We start from the raw sequence: 18,040 nt of genomic DNA, 5'->3' as shown, positions 1-18,040 counted from the left end.
CTGGCATTACTTGTCCTTACTAATATAATATCAAGGAAAATGTCAAAACAAAAATTTTGGACAGCAATCTAAGTTTTATCTATTGAAATATATACCATTAAAGAAATGCTAGACATTATACAGAATTTCCATTTACCTAGTTGTGTTAAGAAATCAAATGAATGTAGTTGCTCTCCTGACATCACTTTTGTCTCCATCACCAGCAAGATCCTGATCAGAATCTTTCTGCATCAACTATTATTATTTTCCACTAGGCACACCCACAAATCACACTAGGGCTTTAGGCTTCAACCTATTCCCATTTTTGATACTGTTGAACCCTGAGAGGTGTGTTTGTTTGTTTGTTTGTTTTTTGCCATGCCATGGGGCATGCGGGATCTTAATTCTTGACCAGGGATCAAACCCCCAAGCCCTGCAGTGGAAGCGCAGAGTCTTAACCACTGGACCGCCAGGGAAGTCCCTGGGAAGTGGTTTTTAAAAACGATTTAAATATTGTGATCAGATGCCACCTGCACCTTTCTCCTCTCCCCTAAAACAGAAGATACGGTGAAAATTCCGTATCTCCAGGATTCTATTTGGCAAAACCACTGTGTAGCTCAGCGATAAATAGCTTGTATTTAATGCCTCTCCTCTAATGAGTTTGCAGTGCCTGTTGGAGACACTGTGTTGTGAAGGACTCAGAGGTGGAGTCCTTATTGGAACTGTTGTTGTCTGCAAAGGGCCAGAGACTGGGGAGTGAAGGCACGTGTGTCCCATAGGGCTGTTGCTGGTTTACACTGTGTTTCTGAGTATTACGTGTCTACAGTTATCTGTCTACCACAGATAAGGTCCAGTTTTGTTAAAAATATTAAAACCTCCATCTAAGGCCATACTCCTGTTGCAGTAGCTACTAGATCATCAACAGTTGTAGGTTGCCATTTTGGAGCTGTGTTCACTTAGGTCAGACTTGACAGGCTTACGCCAATTTGTCTGACTTGTCTCCAATTCCCAGGGAAGATGACACTGTGTAGGATCTGGTATCCAGAGTCTAGAGTCACAGACATACTAACAGAGTCTGTGCGTTCTATCACAACACCAAAGATGATGGTAAGTATTAGGAAGTGAGCATTAGCACATATTGTTTGTGGGAGTGTATGTTGTGATAAATGTTCAGTAGTACAATCTAGTAATATGTATCAAAATGTGAAACACATCTACACTTTAGTACAATAATTGTACTTTTGGGACTTCATCCTAAAAATACGAGTGATCATTTACATATAATGACATCAACTGTAGCCTTCTTTTTTTTTCCTTTTATTTTTTTATTGGGGTATAGTTGCTATAAAATGTTGTGTTAGTTTCTACTGTACAATGAAGTGAATCGGCTATATGTATACATATATCCACTGCCTCTTGGACCTCCCTCCCAATGCCCCCCCATCCCACCCATCTAGGTCATTAGAGAGAACCGAGCTGAGCCCCCTGTGCTAGACAGCAGGTTCCCTCTAGCTATCTATTTCACACATGATAGTGTATATATGTCAATCCTAATCTCCCAATTCATCCCGCCCTTCCCCCACCACTTCCACACGTCCGTTCTCTACGTCTGCATCTCTATTACTGCCCTGCAAATAGGTTCATCTGTACCGTTTTTCTAGATTCCATATATATGCATTAATATATGATATTTGTTTTTTAGCCTTATTTTAATAACAATATCCATCATTAAAGGATTGATTAAATGAGTCATGATATGTTCATGTAATGGAACACTATACAGACTTTGAATAAGATAAGGTAGACCCACCTTAAAAAGCTGTCATAAAAAGCTGTCCATGATAGAATGTAAAGTGAACAATGCAGGTTGTAGAACAATATACATAATTTTAGTTTATCTAATATGCAGGATATAGAGCAGTACATATAATATTCTATCCAGTGTTTTTACAAAGCCTTCTACGACATAATAATATACTAGAAGTACATATCCCACATGTTAAAAGAAGTTACATCTGTGGGATAGGATGGAAGCAAGGGGAAAGGCATGATGGAGGTAGCGCTACACTGTATACTTTGTATTTTCAATTTTTTAAGTTCGTGTGTAGTTTTATCATTTCTTCATCTGTAAAATAGTGAAGTAAAAATAGGTGGATCCCTATGAAACTGTCATTTTTGTAAGTCAAAAATGGTACAATATCAACACTTTAGAACTTACCATTTGGTTGTTGGGAGAATTAAATGAGCTAATTCATGTAGAACATTAGGATGATGCCTCGAATATTGTAAAAGTGAAATAAGTGTTAGCTCTTACTGATCTTTTTATTATCAATGCTTTACATTTCCAATATTCTTTCACATTCACTTTCTAATTTAGTCCTGGGACACCCTCTTGGGATAGGAAGGGCATGCAACATCACCCACAGGTTCAAAAGAGCTTTCTCCAGCATTTTGCTCTGTTTACACATCACGCCATTTGCTTCTCCAAACAATCCCAGGTGGAACGTATTTAAGTCTACTTTGCTTATTTAAATTAACAGATGAAATAAAAAATAATTTGTACATGTTTGACATTTTCTCCCAATACATAAAATTATGTGTTATCCTCACGTGGATATTTTAATCAATGAGATGCACAAAAGCAAAATTTGGAGCCCTTGAGTTATAGGATACAACTCAACGATCATGTCCTTTTTGAGAAATCCTGTGATTCCTAGGGGCAGATTTTGTTGCTCTGTCCTCCAGGCTCCAGAGCTCTTTGTTCATATCTATTCATATAAAGAGATATTTTGTAAATGATACATGTAGTATCGGTATATTCTTTATTATCTTTGATTTCTCCGAACCTGGCAGAGTCTCAGGCAAAAAGTGGCTGCCTAATAAATGGTTAAAAAATTAACGAGGAACTAAGTGAAGGAATGAATTAATGATGATTCTCTCTGTTTTATTCATTAGAAAAATCAAAGCCCTGTATAGAGAAGGGGATTGCCCAAATTCAAAGAACTATTAGCTAGAGATGCCAGGACTCAAGCCCAGGTTGCACACAGCCATGTCCAGAATGCCATCACACAAGGCATAAAGCTTCAGACCCAAAAGAAGCAGTAGGTGTGCTCAGCCTTGAATGTGCCTATCAGATGAAAACCCACCCCAGATGGTGTATCCAATTTAATCAACATCACCTGTGAGCCAAACTGAACAGTAAATGTTAAGACAGGATCACTAATAATGGGGACCTGGAATCTAGCCAGAATTAAAACAATGATCTGCTTAACAATCCCTCTGGGCTGGATGCATGTGGAGAACGGATAAATGCTGGATATCGAAACAGCTGTTCTATGGCAAACTGAAATGGGGCAATCATAGATAGCAAAGGGAGAAGAAACACTTGAAAATTGTCTTAAATAAAGTAGCACTTTAAATAGTGTGTGACCTGGCTGTGGCCTTTTAAGAAGCAACCACCCCACACAAAGTACCTGGGCATGCATCTCTAGAGAATGAGGTAGCTTCTGGTGAGGAAAGCCTATGGAATTATAAAAGGCAGTGACAACTGGTAACCATCAGTCCCCAATATACATAGACAGGATTAGTCCAAACATCACCTTGAAATCTGAAGGCCAGTGCCCCAAATGAAAATTCCATGTCACCACCTCCTGAACTTTGCCTACTGCACACGACCATTTTCTATGAACTCCTTGTAAGCATTGTATAAACTACACTGTTTTTCATATTCCTCTATTGCCTAATTATTTTAAGATGATAACTACATAGTGTCTTCTCAACACTATCACAAATTGCCTTGGATCAGGAACCAAAGTTCATGTTAAAAATATTTAACAAGCAGACACAGGCATAAAGCAACCAGAGGCCAGCTTGATGCCATCCTGGCTTGCACCAGCAACTGTCCTTATTCTTCTGGGCTGATGACTCTATATTATGAAGTGTAGTAGGACAGCACACACACGGAGTTCTCAGAAAGGACTTCCTGACTGACTCTCCAAGTTCATTTTAATACTTGTCTGTCATCTGGGGAAATCCCATATCAGTGTGTAATTTATCATCCATACAACTGTATTAAAATAAGCATACCAATTACAGACCAAGCAGGCAACCATGTAAGAAATCGGTTGTTCAAAAAATAAATCATGTATTCAGCAGTCGTATAAAAAATATATACTCTGGGTTTCCCTGGTGGCGCAGTGGTTGAGAGTCTGCCTGCCAATGCAGGGGACACGGGTTCGAGCCCTGGTCTGGGAAGATCCCACATGCCGCGGAGCATCTAGGCCCCTGAGCCACAACTACTGAGCCTGCGCGTCTGGAGCCTGTGCCCCGCAACACGAGAGACCGCGGTGGTGAAAGGCCCGCGCACCGCGATAAGGAGTGGCCCCCGCTTGCCGCAACTGGAGAAAGCCCTCGCGCGAAACGAGGACCCAACACAGCCAAAAAAAAAAGTCCTTCCCTCTACTTTAAAAAAAAAAAAAAAAAAAAAAAAAATATATATATATATATATATATATATATATATACTCTGTATTACTCTGTATATATACTCTGTATTACTGTGCTGATATTCGGGAACATAGAGATACAAACAACTGCTTACTTTCTGGGAGCATAAAGGTTAGCAGATATACAGATTTTACCACTGCTACTGTCAACTATAATGTGACCAAATGTTTTAAGAATCAGTTCAGTATAATCATTACAACAGCTGCAAGATCACTATACGGTTGGTAAGTGTAGTTGAATTTCATGTATATAAACATTAGATTGTCTCATCCAAACTTCCCACTACGGGAATTCCTCTCACAGCTTCCCTGAGAGGAGGCTAGTAGATTTGTTGGACTACTAACAGCACCAGGGAGAGAAGCCATTGTCTTGTAAGGGAAGCTACATGTTTCTAAGAGAATGAATTTTCATATTTTATAAAAGCACTTTGCAAGATATATCGTAGTTGTAGATTTTCCCACATGCCCTTCTCTAAAATTTTTCACTAAGAATTTAGATAAACTGGATCTTAAAATCCAAGAGGGGCTTCCCTGGTGGCGCAGTGGTTGAGAATCTGCCTGCCAGTGCGGGGGACGCGGGTTCGAGCCCTGGTCTGGGAAGATCCCACATGCCGTGGAGCAACTGGGCCCGTGAGCCACAATTACTGAGCCTGCGCGTCTGGAGCCTGTGCTCCGCAGCAAGAGAGGCCGCGATAGTGAGAGGCCCGCGCACCGTGATGAAGAGTGGACTCCACTTGCCACAGCTGGAGAAAGCCCTCGCACAGAGGCGAAGACCCAACACAGCCATAAATAAAAAATAAATTAAAAAAAAAAATCCAAGAGATTTTTAATTTGTAACCGAAATGTCTTCTGATTTTTACCCTTAGACATAAATGCGTTATCAAGAGTAACTGTCACTAAATCTCAATACCCATATGATAACACTTGATGAAAGAGAGTTTATATAGTAGGAAAACATCAGGGAAACAAAGGAAATTTTCATCCATTTCCCCTTGTCCTTATGTAGTTGGGTCATTTGATCCCAATTGGTAAGCTGTTCATCAACCGGTTCATTTAGCTTTTAACAAAAACTTTGAGCATTCCTTAACCATTTTGATGTGGGCAAACATTTGCTGGGTATGTGCTAAACTCTGCTACTCTAGTAGGACAGATATAGGACTACAGAGAAACTCTCTCAAGGAGCTTATAGTCAAATCCAGAGAGGCAGACATGGAGGTAAACAAGAGCAACACGAAGTATCAACCCTTGTGAGGACGCATGAGCAGGAATCAATGAGTGTCACAAAGAAAGGGGTGTTCTCTCTTCCGTATACGCTGGCCTACCAGGATAACCAGGTTCCAAACAGGAGAAAATACTTAAACGTATTTTTTCCTCTGTGCGGGAGCTATCTCTGGGACATGGCCAACTGACACTCCTTATATGTAGACCATTTAATTAGTACACTCTTCTATGTTTGTAGCTTTCTAATGGCTCTTGTAGGATTCATACTGATAGTTTTAATATGTTCCTGAAGAACTATATCTACTGGATTTCAGACAATAAGGTCCCAATGGATAAGGTATTGAAAACCACCTAAAGTAGCATAGCGTACCACCTTAGATACAGCTTTGGGATTATTTCTGATGTATCTATATCTTTATTTATATCTATGTGTGAAGAGACCCTTCATAATGTGAAGAAAATAGGGGCGACGAGGTGAGAGTGATCACAAAGGCTGTCTTCCATCAATGCATTCCAGGTTATTTGTTTTGAGCCTGGTCTCTGAGATACCTTCCAGGTGACCAAAATAGTTCGATTGTCTCTCTGACATCGTTTGGTGTTGCTACCAGTTAAACTCCAACTGAAAAGCAGCTTGATAAGAGCACTGCAGTGTCATATTACAGGGAACAGATGTCAAAATAAAGGTTCACTAACTTGAAGCAACTTATATACATAGAACATTCAGGTGTGTCTGTGACCACAAGAGGAGAAGGAGAAATTGTATTTTGTGCAGTTGACTGATACCAAGGACAGGCTCTTTCCTTGAGGTGCCAACAGAGGAATTTTGTTAGCAGTATTTTGTGAACAAAACACTTAAGAGAATGTATGTATACAATAGTTTAAAAAAAAAGGGTTACTGACACAGATGCCAATTTGGTGGGGCATATGGAACATTTACACTTGCCTTTTTCTTTCTTGCTTGCTACAGCTGGTGCTGATTTAGTATGTGAAATTTTACTAGCAGGAGTGCTAATCAAGACCGAGATTCTGTAAGGATTTAGTCATTTATGTAGGGGAAACTACGGGTATCATTAAAAAGGAGAAGATCATCTTAGGAAAAGCATTATCGTTATCAACCTCATTTTTAAACTAAACAGACACAACGGTACTGTAAGTATCACTTTAGCAGCCGAAAAAGTCAGAATGTTTTCCAGATAATGTTCTAAGAGGATTGCACCCACAGTTTAAAGTTTGGTAGAGGCACGTTAAAGTTTGGTGCTGTCAGAGCCAAGCAGGAGAGTGAGCCACTTAACAGTTCGTTGTTTAACTTTTCTGTGTAGTGGTTCAGCAAAACTGCTCTTTGGAAACGTTCAATTTTTAAAGAATAAAATGTAATTGTCATGATACAGAAGATGAATGCATTCTTTTCTGGAATCCTTGGGGGAAGTTGGGGGATGGGGAGAAGTGAGAGGCTTTTGATTTTTCCCCTTACATTTCTGAATACAAATTTTTGCAATCTGAGGCCAAATTTCACTGATCATGAAGGTGTTGGGAGAAAAAATTAAATAAAATTTAAAAAATCTTTCCCAAGTGGTGACAAAAGCATTGTCAGTACATTAAATATGTTGTCCAGGTGGCTTGGTAGAGTTGGAGACCTGCACGGCAGCTACAAGACATCTGCTGCCTGAGGAAACTTGCAATGTGGCAAAGTGGTGTTTGTAGCTCCCTGTGGAAGGGTGCCAGCTGCCCAGGGCTTCACTTCTACAGATGAACCGAGAGCCTTGCTGGTGCTTCAGATGAAGCGGTGCATCATTCCTACGCTCCTCTTCTCATGAATTTAAGGGACAAAGAGGTTTTGCAGTGAAAATCCAGGTAGATGTTGTTGGGCGAGGGGTAGATCAGCTTTCTAATATTCCCAAGGGCTTTGTCCATCAGTGGAACCACAAGCACAAGCCTGTAATTAAACCATTTTTATTCTATTTTCATGTGTAATTTCTACGACTCACTGCAAGTTATTTATTATTTTCACGATTCATACCTTAAATGCCATCAGAAGAGATACTTGAAAAGTAAAGTTTGCTAAAATGCAAGCAACAAAATATTTTATTTTAAAATAATTAATGGTTATGCATGTGTTAGATGGTTGGTTTGATTGTTTTAGAATATTTTGACATAAATATGGTGGCTTTAAAAACAGAATACATATAACTTGTAAATAACTATTAGTAACTAATTAAAATTCATTTATTGAGCATTACCACACACCAACCATTATGTTAAAAGCAAAAGAGACAAAGACTGTATAACAATCTATAGCCCTTGCTCAGAATCTAGAATATTTAAAAATTAATTAGTAAATCTCTTAATTATTTTATTTACTCAGTCTTTAATGACATTTTTACCATAAACATGACCATCTGGGCTATCTGATTAAAACTGGAAAAGTTGAAGACCTATCCTTAGATGCACAAAGAGAAAAGGATGAGGAGATTTGGACTGAAGTTATCAAATTTTAAAACAACTAGTGCTCTTTTCCCTTCCATCAGAAATCTCTTCCATCTACAATAATGCTTAAGAAATGTAGTTTCATGAAAGAAAAGGAAAGGGCATCTAGTTAATATGATATTTGGTTGCTTAAACACATGAGAGAGTAAGAAAATTCTTTTTAAAGAGGCAAAAAATTAGACAGGTTAAAAAAGGTATATGTTTAGTAATTTGTATATATACACACACCATTTAAACTATAGTGATTCCTAAACACTAATAAGTTCCTTTTAAAATTCTGTTAGGCTGTGTTGAAGGAAATAACTTTTATTTCTGAAATTGTACCTGATGAATATTTTTTGAGAATTTCCTCAGTGAGACAATCATTTAAGTGGAAAACATTTGTGATAGGTCATAGGAGGGAAAACCCATTCTCTCCCCTTCCAACTCTCTTAAATTTGCCCTTAATCATTTATCATTGCTGTCATACTTATGAGTAATAAGGAAAAATAAAATGCCTTATTTGAAAAATAAACAGGTATTCACATTCTTTAAAATACATCAGGTTAGTTCGCTGAAGCATAAATTAGGATGGTCTACAGACTGTTAATGGTGACAGGAAGCATATGGCAAATTTGAACTGTCTGCAGGTCAACTTTTACTTTTGCTTTCCAAATGTCTGTCAGTCATTGTTAGGATTTAAATACATGTGTTAATGGGTGGAATTCAACAAAATGAAATCGTTCAGCAAATTCTTGGAGCAAGTGAATTTTTTTTGTCTTTGTCTCTCATCTATAACTTTCCCTGTCTCTCATATACAACCTGCTTTGATAGCAGTCTTATGAAATTTTACCCAGAAAGAACAAGCCCTTTGAAGATTTGTGTTGCCTTTTCTTTGTTCAGTTAAGGAAAAGGTTTATAATCATATGCTGCGTGTGTGTGTGTGTGTGTGTGTGTGAATGTTTGTGTGTACGCATGGATTGGTTTCTCGAAGAACCAGTCGAGTGCTCAGATCAGATTGGTATTTTTGCCAGCATTACGGCTGTTCCTGATGCTGTGATTGTACATTTCATTACGGTAATAGCAAGTCGTCTTTTATTTTCTCTCCTTCCTTTTTTTCCTTTTTATTTATTTTTTATTTTTTGGCTGCACCATGAGGCATGCAGGATCCTAGTTCCCCGACCAGGGATCGAACCCACGCCCCCTGCAGTGGAAGTGCGGAGTCTTAACTGCTGGGCCACCAGGGAAGTCCCATCAGAATATCCTTGCTCTCGAAAGCCAGCAATGTTTGCGGCATTGGAGATCAATGACACTACGATGATAATGTATTATTCTGTCAGAAAGTGGTAAGAGGAGCCAGCAAGGATAGCTAGGATGAAAAATGAAGTGGAGTTCCTGGGACAGATAGGGGGCAGCTTCTAGACAAAGATGTGAGAGAAGGAAAGCGAGGAACAGAAGAGAAGATTTGAAATATGAGAGTCTTGAAATCAGCAAACCACCAAACATCCAAAAAAATGAAGGCCCTGGACTCAACGACCTTCCCTGAATGCATGTGTCACCAGCAGCTGGAGCTTCCTTAGTTTGCAAACACTTTCTTCAGAACAACTCCAGTTCTGGCTCTGAAGAGGTGATGGAGTCAAGCGTTGGAAGAGAGAAGAGCTGCTCATTTCTTCAGGGCCAGAAGAATTCCGACCACAATGAAAAGTCATTGTTAAAACAAGAGCCTGAAAAAATTATTCCACTTCAATTGAACACCACAAGAAAAAGTGGCCTTGACTCAATTTAAGAAGGGTATTTGGAGTCCTCTTCATCTTCACTCCAAGGGATCTATTCCTTCAGCCATTTGAAAAAGAGCTGTTATCTTCACTATTGATTTTCTTATTAACAATTCATCCATTTGTATTAAGCTTTCTGCATTTCCAAAGTGCTTTTGCATACGTATCTCATAAACTGAGGCATTAAGATTAGATATCTTAAATCTTCATATTACAGATTGAAAAGGGAAAAATCTTTAGAACATTATTAAAATCTCAAAGACATGAAAATAGCTAGAAGAAATTCAATCAAATTCCCTAGATATCATGTTCTTGGTTTCCCAAAGATTGAACTCTCATTCCATTTCCTTTGTGGATTGAGAATATGTCTTAATTGACAGCAATGCCTGGCACATGGTTGCTACTCAATAAATGTATGTTAAACTAAACCTAATATTCCTGTTATAATAAAGTCAGATCGAAATAGATTTTAATTCTAAATCTCTCACTTAATTGTTCTTTCTTAGATTATTTTCCTCATACTGAAAATCAGGAATAACAATTCTTATCTCGTGCTGTCAGTGGTGTGCTGGTAAATGTTTAACAACTCGATCATCCACCCCCTTTCCCCCAGCCCCCCATAAAAAGGGCCTGGTGCGTAGCTTTTGCCAGTTTCCATGGTGTAAGTACTCCCACCATGGACAGTTTCAAGCCTCCAACATGACATCACTGAATGCCGAGTTGGGAAGAGATGGGAATAATCAATTCTTGTGGGCTAATAGAAGCCGGTTCCGGCACACCACTACATGGCTTTAAGTTTATGGTTTGATTTCATGGAATCGCTCCTCTGTGTTCCTGTAATTTGTGACTCTAAGGGTATCTTAAGGTGTGGTAGTTTAGTGGATGCTGTTGATGCCATGCTGTTGGATCCCTTGCATGCTCTGAGGCATCCAATTCCTAACTGCCGTGGGTGTAGGCTGATAGCCGTTCATAGCTGTGCCTTCTCTGCAGAATTGCCCTTGACCAGGCGGTGCCTCACCAGGAAGTCTACACACCCACCTCCAACGCTGCCCCTCCTGGGACAGACTATAGACAATGCCTGTCTCTGACACCGGGGTAGAAAAGTGGTGTCGTTTTGCCTCAAACTGTGACCAACTCTGTGGTACAATTTGTGCTCCAGAACTTCGTATGGGAACAAACCGAAGCCGAGACCACATCCTTTCTTAGTTTCTTCCTCTGCCCTCCCCTTCCTCCCTCAGTCCCTTTCTTTTGAGAGCTCTCACTCAAAAAATAACCTAAACCAGAAGCCCTTTCTTTTTTTTTTTTTTTTAAATTATTAGCACCTTTAATTATTATTTATTTATTTATTTATTTATCTGGCTGTGTTGGGTCCTCGTTTCTGTGCGAGGGCTTCCTCCAGCTGCGGCAAGCGGGGGCCACTCTTCATCGCGGTGCGCGGGCCTCTCACCATCGCGGCCTCTCTTGCTGCGGAGCACAGGCTCCAGACGCGCAGGCTCAGTAGTTGTGGCTCACGGGCCCAGTTGCCCCGCGGCATGTGGGATCTTCCCAGACCAGCGCTCGAACCCGTGTCCCCTGCATTGGCAGGCAGATTCTCAACCACTGCGCCACCGGGGAAGCCCCAGAAGCCCTTTCTTAAGCTCTGCTTCTCGGGGACCTAACCTAAGACTGTTGAAAGGACACATGGTCTTAGAAAGCAACTTGTAAGGATGGGATTCTGAAGTTGGAGTCCTTGTTGGCTAGATGGCAGGCAGTGTGCACCCCACCACTACTGGAAGGGGGAATATTGATCATTCCAGTTATACTGTGGCAGTGCCATTGCTAAGACTTTCATCTGTAATGAACTGGGATACAGTACAGGTAGAAGGGATGTAATAATTGGTGCAAAGTCTCAGGTATTTGAGAGATATGGAGAAAATAGTAGCTGTAAGGACTGTGGAACTAGATGGCTACTGCTAAGGGCTATTGATCCAGTGAAGAGAGAAAATGACAGGCCCAGATCTAGTAATCAATAGTTTAAAGCAAAGTGTTAGCCAGAAGGCCTTCTTATAAGCATTTGAGGCTCTCATCTTCTGTAGTAGAAGGTCACACACAGCTGATGATCAGACATTGTTTGGTTACTTTATATTTAATTGTAAAAGTGGCTGAATTGTGGAGAAGGCTAAATTCTCAGAATAGACAAGTCTCCTGTGTCCAAGTTAGGCTCTGATAAGAAGGAAATGGGATCTGGGCAGGGATTTCTGGGTAAAAGTGTTTGAGAAGCTTGAATTTGCCAATTTCCCTGAAACCCCCGGTTCTGTAGAAGTGGCTTAATTCTTGCTGGAAGTTAGAGATTCACCTCTTGCTTGAAGAACATGAAGAACCTTCAAATGAGATAGGTCTCTTACAAGACAATGTTTTCCCTCCTCTTCCCTCAACTCCCCTCTTGGCCCCAGACCTATAATTTTGCAAATCTCAGCACAGGCTGACTGGGAAAAGGATAGTGATGCAGGACTTGGTTAGCATGTTCCAGAAAGAAGCAGGAGAGTGTCTGAGCCCGCTTGTAGCAGTGGAGATGACAGGATCCTTGAAGAGCCAGAATTTCCCATTAGGACTAATTATTGTCAGATCCTGATACAGTAATATCCCTTGAGGAGACCAACAAGCTACTTGCTGGCTCTCGACTACATCAGACCCTTTCTACTATAGTGTTTCTTCTTGACTGGATTCCCTCCTACTCCAGGTATGGGTTTGCCTTTTCTGCTTGGAGGTCCTTGGCCAGCACCACTCCCTGAGAGTTCATTGAGTGTTTGATTTACTGACAGGCAATCCTGCATAACATTACCTTGGACCAAGGGACCACTTTGCAGCAAATGACTGTGACCTCAGTAGATAAAATACATGGGTCTGGGAATTTAGGGGTGGAAGTGGGAGTGGTCCTCCTCTTCATCACTCCTAGTAACCCACTTGGTCAATCTGTGCTTCCTGTCTCTGCAACATTGGGCTCTGTAGGTCTTGAGGACCTGGTTCTCAGATAAGGATGCCTGCATCAGGGATCATAGTAAAGCACAGTAAACTCAAAGTCACCTGCTGTCACATTACTTTGGGTTCCCCTTATAATTGACCATGGTTCTCATAAAAAAGGTAGGGGTACTGTTACACAATAGGAAATACGTGTGCCTCTCTTGCCCACTGTAACTTGTACTTGTGAAGAGCAAGTATAAGAACTACGGCTTGAGAAGGACATGAAAACAGAGCCCAGAGATGAGGACCTGGGTCAAACTACCAGGCAAGCCACGTGGACCAACCAGAGTGCAAACCGAAGGGGAGGTGGGTCTAACATAAGTGAAAGAAAGGGAGAAGGTGGATATCAGTCACTACCTCAGAGTCAACTGCTGCAGCTGGGGCTGTAATTCATCCCACTAACCTTTCTTTTTGAAGTTTTCCCAGAAATTCTGACCAACTAGAATCCTGAAGAAGCTGTGCCTAGATGGAAATACTTAGTTATCCATGGCAATTTTATTGCTTAATGTAAAGGATTTTAGAGTCTCCTCTGTACTGTGGTCTCTGGTTTTTGATAGACCTCTAACAAATTATTTAGTCCAAATTTGGAGTGTGTGAGTACATGTATGAGGGCTTGCACGTGTGTGTCTGTATGTTTTGAACATGAAAATACTCGCAACCTTGATAACCACTCAATGATGACCAAGATGGTGGGAGTAGGTCATGAGTTGTGCCAGCTGGCTCTCCTACAGATTCATACAATCGAACCTCAGCTGAACTCTCATTGCTGTTCAGTCATTTTTTTGTCTCTCTTTTTTCCCCATTGTTTCTCCCACAGCTCCTATTCCATACCCTGTCCCTTCACCCCAAGTCCAGAAAAATATCCCTGTATATTTTATAAGCAGATGACCTCAGAACATAATTCTACAGTGGCTGAAGCTATCCCGTCCAAACTTCCTAATCCTCACTTGGCTTTTGGGACGTTGTTCTCTTGTGAGTCTATCTTTCTGTTGGTTACTCTTATTCTTTTTCTCACCCTTCAAATAGAGCTCCCCTACAGTTTTCTTCAGTCCTCATCACCATCCTAACAATAAGTCAGGCACAACACACATCAATATCCTCTTATCTATCCTGTCAGTTATGTGTTCACAAGGTTTCTCTTCTAAATCTGCACTTGACTGGCACTGCCCTGGTTAGAACCTCATTTTCTCCCTTCTAGATAGTAGAAGCCATCAATGTCTCTCTTCTGTATGTCCACCAGAATAATCATTTTAGAATCTAGACTTGATCCATTTTTCTTACTCAGACTTTCTTTCTGTTTTTACTTTTTACTGTGAATAAAGTGTTTTGTATTTTATTGTGAATATAATACTTAATATGGTGAAACAGAGCATACTAGAAGAATGTATATAATATATATAAGTAGCATTTTAAAAAGAAGAAAATGACCACTGCTCATAATTCAGCCTAAGAAATAAGATATTACCTTTTCATTTGAAAGCCTATGTTTTGTGAGTTTCTGCTCAGTTGAAGCCCCCTTCCTCTGCCCCAGAGGTAACTGCTATCCTGAATTATGTTAATTAATCCCTTGTTTTCCTTAAAGTTCTCATATATGTATATTAATCTATGCAGAAATGGTATATGTATATACTTATAAAAATATGAGTCTTTATGTTATCTTGTTTTGCCTTCTTTTGTACTTTATATAAAAGGAATCATAATATATTACTCTGTGACTTGAAATTATGTTTTAGAGATCCATTTATGTTGATGATTTATCTGTAATTTGTGTTTCGCTATTGCATTCCAACAAATACAGAATTACAATGTTGTACACCTGAAACTTATACAATGTTATTTACCAATATTATCTCAATAAAAAAAAGAATGCATTTCAATTTATTTTTTTATTCTACTGTTGCTGGACATTTGGACTGATTTGTTATTACAAAAAAAGTGTCACTATAAATGTTTTTGTATAAATTTGTTCATGTTCATGTATTCAGGAACTTCTCTAGGATATATACTTAGAAGTGGTGGTGCCGGGTATGCACAAATGCACCTTTACCAAGCAATTCCAAATTGTTTTTTAAAGTAGTTTTACCAATTTATTCTATTTTATTCGACATCGGCAGTGTATGAGATGCATCTTCAGTCAGTATATTACCAACACCTGGCGTTTTCAGACTCCTGAATTTTTGCCAGTCTGTTTGGACATGACAGTGTAGTTCATGGTAATTTCAATACACATTGCTTGATTGCTATTGACATTAAGAATTTTTCTTATGTTTACCATCCATATTCTTTGGAAAACTTTTCGTTATATCTTCTCATTTTTAATGGGCTATTTGACTTTTTCATTTGAATTTGTAAGATTTCAAAATTTATTCTGGACAGCAGCAATCCTTTTTCACTCTTTTCCTTTTTGGTTTATGCTTTCTGCTTGATTTAAAAACTATTTATTACCCTGAAGTGATAAATATATTTTCCTATAGTCTCTTTTAAAATTTTAAACTCTGGCTTTTCCAGTTTAAGTACTTGATCCATCTGGAATTGATTGTTTATATGGTTGAAGATACACATTTTTTTTCCATATGGATCATCAGTTGTCCCAGCATATTTTAATAATAAATTCACCTTTTGCCACTGATTTACAATGCTAGTTCTCTCATATGTCAGGTTTACATCTAGGTGTGTAGATCTTTTTCTGGAATCTCTGTCCTGTCCCATTGGTCTATAAGATTATCTCCACACTAATGCCACACTGTCTTAATTACTGTATATTTGTGATAAGTCTTGCTATCTGATAGGTCAAGTCCCTCCACTGGTTATTATTCTTTGGATAAAAATTTATTCAGACCATTCTTCAATTGTATAGAAAGTCTCTCTTCATTTATAGCTCCATCCCCAACCCCTTAACATAACTTTATAATTATTTATAATTATTCTTTTATGCATTTGTCTTCCAAATAATATAGGGAAAAAAGGAAAAAAAAAAGAGGAGTTATATATCAAATATGCATTACTACTCATGGTCATGTTCGCTGTATAGTTTATTTTATTGTTGCTCTTTATTTCTTCATATGGTTTTGAGTTATAGTCTATGGTCCTTTCATTTCAGTCTGGGGGACTTCTTTTTAATAAATGTATTACTTTATTTATTTTTGGCTGCACTGGGTCTTCGTTGCTACCCGTGGGCTTTCTCTAGTTGCGGTGAGAGGGGGCTACTCTTCATTGCGGTGCGGGAGTTTCTCATTGTGGTGGCTTCTCTTGTTGTGGAGCACAGTCTCTAGGTGCACAGGCTTCAGTAGTTGTGACATGCAGGCTCAGTAGTTGTGGCTCGTGGACTCACTAGTTGACTCATGGGCTTAGTTGCTCCGTGGCATGTGGGATCTTCCCGGACCAGGGATTGAACCTGTGCCCCCTGCATTGGCAGGCAGATTCTTAACCACTGTGCCACCAGGGAAGTCCCTGGGGGACTCCTTTTAGCATTTCTTTTTTTATTTTTGTAAATTTTGTTTTGTTTATATTTTTTATACAGCAGGTTCTTATTAGTTATCTATTTTATACATGTTAGTGTATATATGTCAATCCCAATCTCCAGATTCATACCACCATCCCTCCCCCACTTCCCCCTTGGTGTCCATACATTTGTTCTCTACATCTGTGTCTCTATTTCTGCCTTGCAAACCGGTTCATCTGTACCATTTTTCTAGATTCCTCATATATGCATTAATATACGATATTTGTTTTTCTCTTTCTGACTTACTTCACTCTATATGACAGTCTCTAGGTCCATTGATGTCTCTACAAAAGACCCAATTTTGTTCCTTTTTATGGCTAATATTCCATTGTACATTTGTAACACGTCTTCTTTATCCATTTGTCTGTCAATGGGCATTTAGGTTGCTTCCATGACTGGCTATTGTAAATAGTGCTGCAATGAACATCAGGGTGCATGTGTCTTTTTGAATTATGGTTTCCTCTAGGTATATGCTCAATAGTGGGATTACTGGGTCATATGGTAATTCTATTTTTAGTTTTTTAAGGACCTCCATACTGTTCTCCATAGTGGCTGTATCAATTTACATTCCCACCAACAGTGTAAGAGGGTTCCCTTTTCTGCATACCCTCTCCAGCATTTGTTGTTTGTAGATTTTCTGATGATGCCCATTCTAACCAGTGTGAGGTGATACCTCATTGTAGTTTTGACTTGCATTTCTCTAATAATTAGTGATGTTGAGCAGCTTTTCATGTGCCTCTGGGCCATCAGTATGTCTTCTTTGGAGAGATGTCTATTTAGGTCTTCTGCCCATTTTTGGATTGGGTTTTTTGTCTTTTTAATACTGAGCTGCACGAACTGTTTATATATTCTGGAGATTAATCCTTTGTCCATTGATTCGTTTGGAAATATTTTCTCCCATTCTGAGGGTTGTCTTTTCGTCTTGTTTATAGTTTCCTTTGCTGTGCAAAAGCTTTGAAGTTTCATTAGATCCCATTTGTTTATTTTTTTTTTTTATTTCCATTACTCTAGGAGTGGGTCAAAAAAAGATCTTGATGGGATTTATGTCAAAGAGTGTTCTTCCTATGTTTTCCTCAAAGAGTTTTATAGTGTCCAGTCTTACATTTAGGTCTTTAATCCATTTTGAGTTTATTTTTGTGTATGGTGTTAGGGAGTGTTCCAATTTCATTCTTTTACATGTAGCTGTCCAGTTTTCCCAGCACCACTTATTGAAGAGACTGTCTTTTCTCCATTGTATATCCTTGCCTCCTTTGTCATAGATTAGTTGACCATAGGTGTGTAGGTTTATCTCTGGGCTTTCTATCCTGTTTCACTGATCTATATTTCTATTTTTGTGCCAGTACCATATTGTCTTGAGTACTGTAGCTTTGTAGTATAGTCTGAAGTCAGGGAGTCTGACTCCTCCAGCTCCATTTCTTTCCCTCAAGATTGCTTTTGCTATTCAGGGTATTTTGTGTCTCCATACATATTTTAAGATTTTTTTGTTCTAGTTCTGTAAAAAATGCCATTGGTAATTTGATAGGGATTGTACTGAATCTGTAGTTTGCTTTGGGTAACATAGTCATTTTCGCAATGTTGATTCTTCCAATCCAAGA

This window comes from Balaenoptera acutorostrata, chromosome 8 (genome assembly GCF_949987535.1).
Source record: "Balaenoptera acutorostrata chromosome 8, mBalAcu1.1, whole genome shotgun sequence".
Taxonomy (NCBI): Eukaryota; Metazoa; Chordata; class Mammalia; order Artiodactyla; family Balaenopteridae; genus Balaenoptera; species Balaenoptera acutorostrata.
This window is presented reverse-complemented; position numbering follows the sequence as displayed.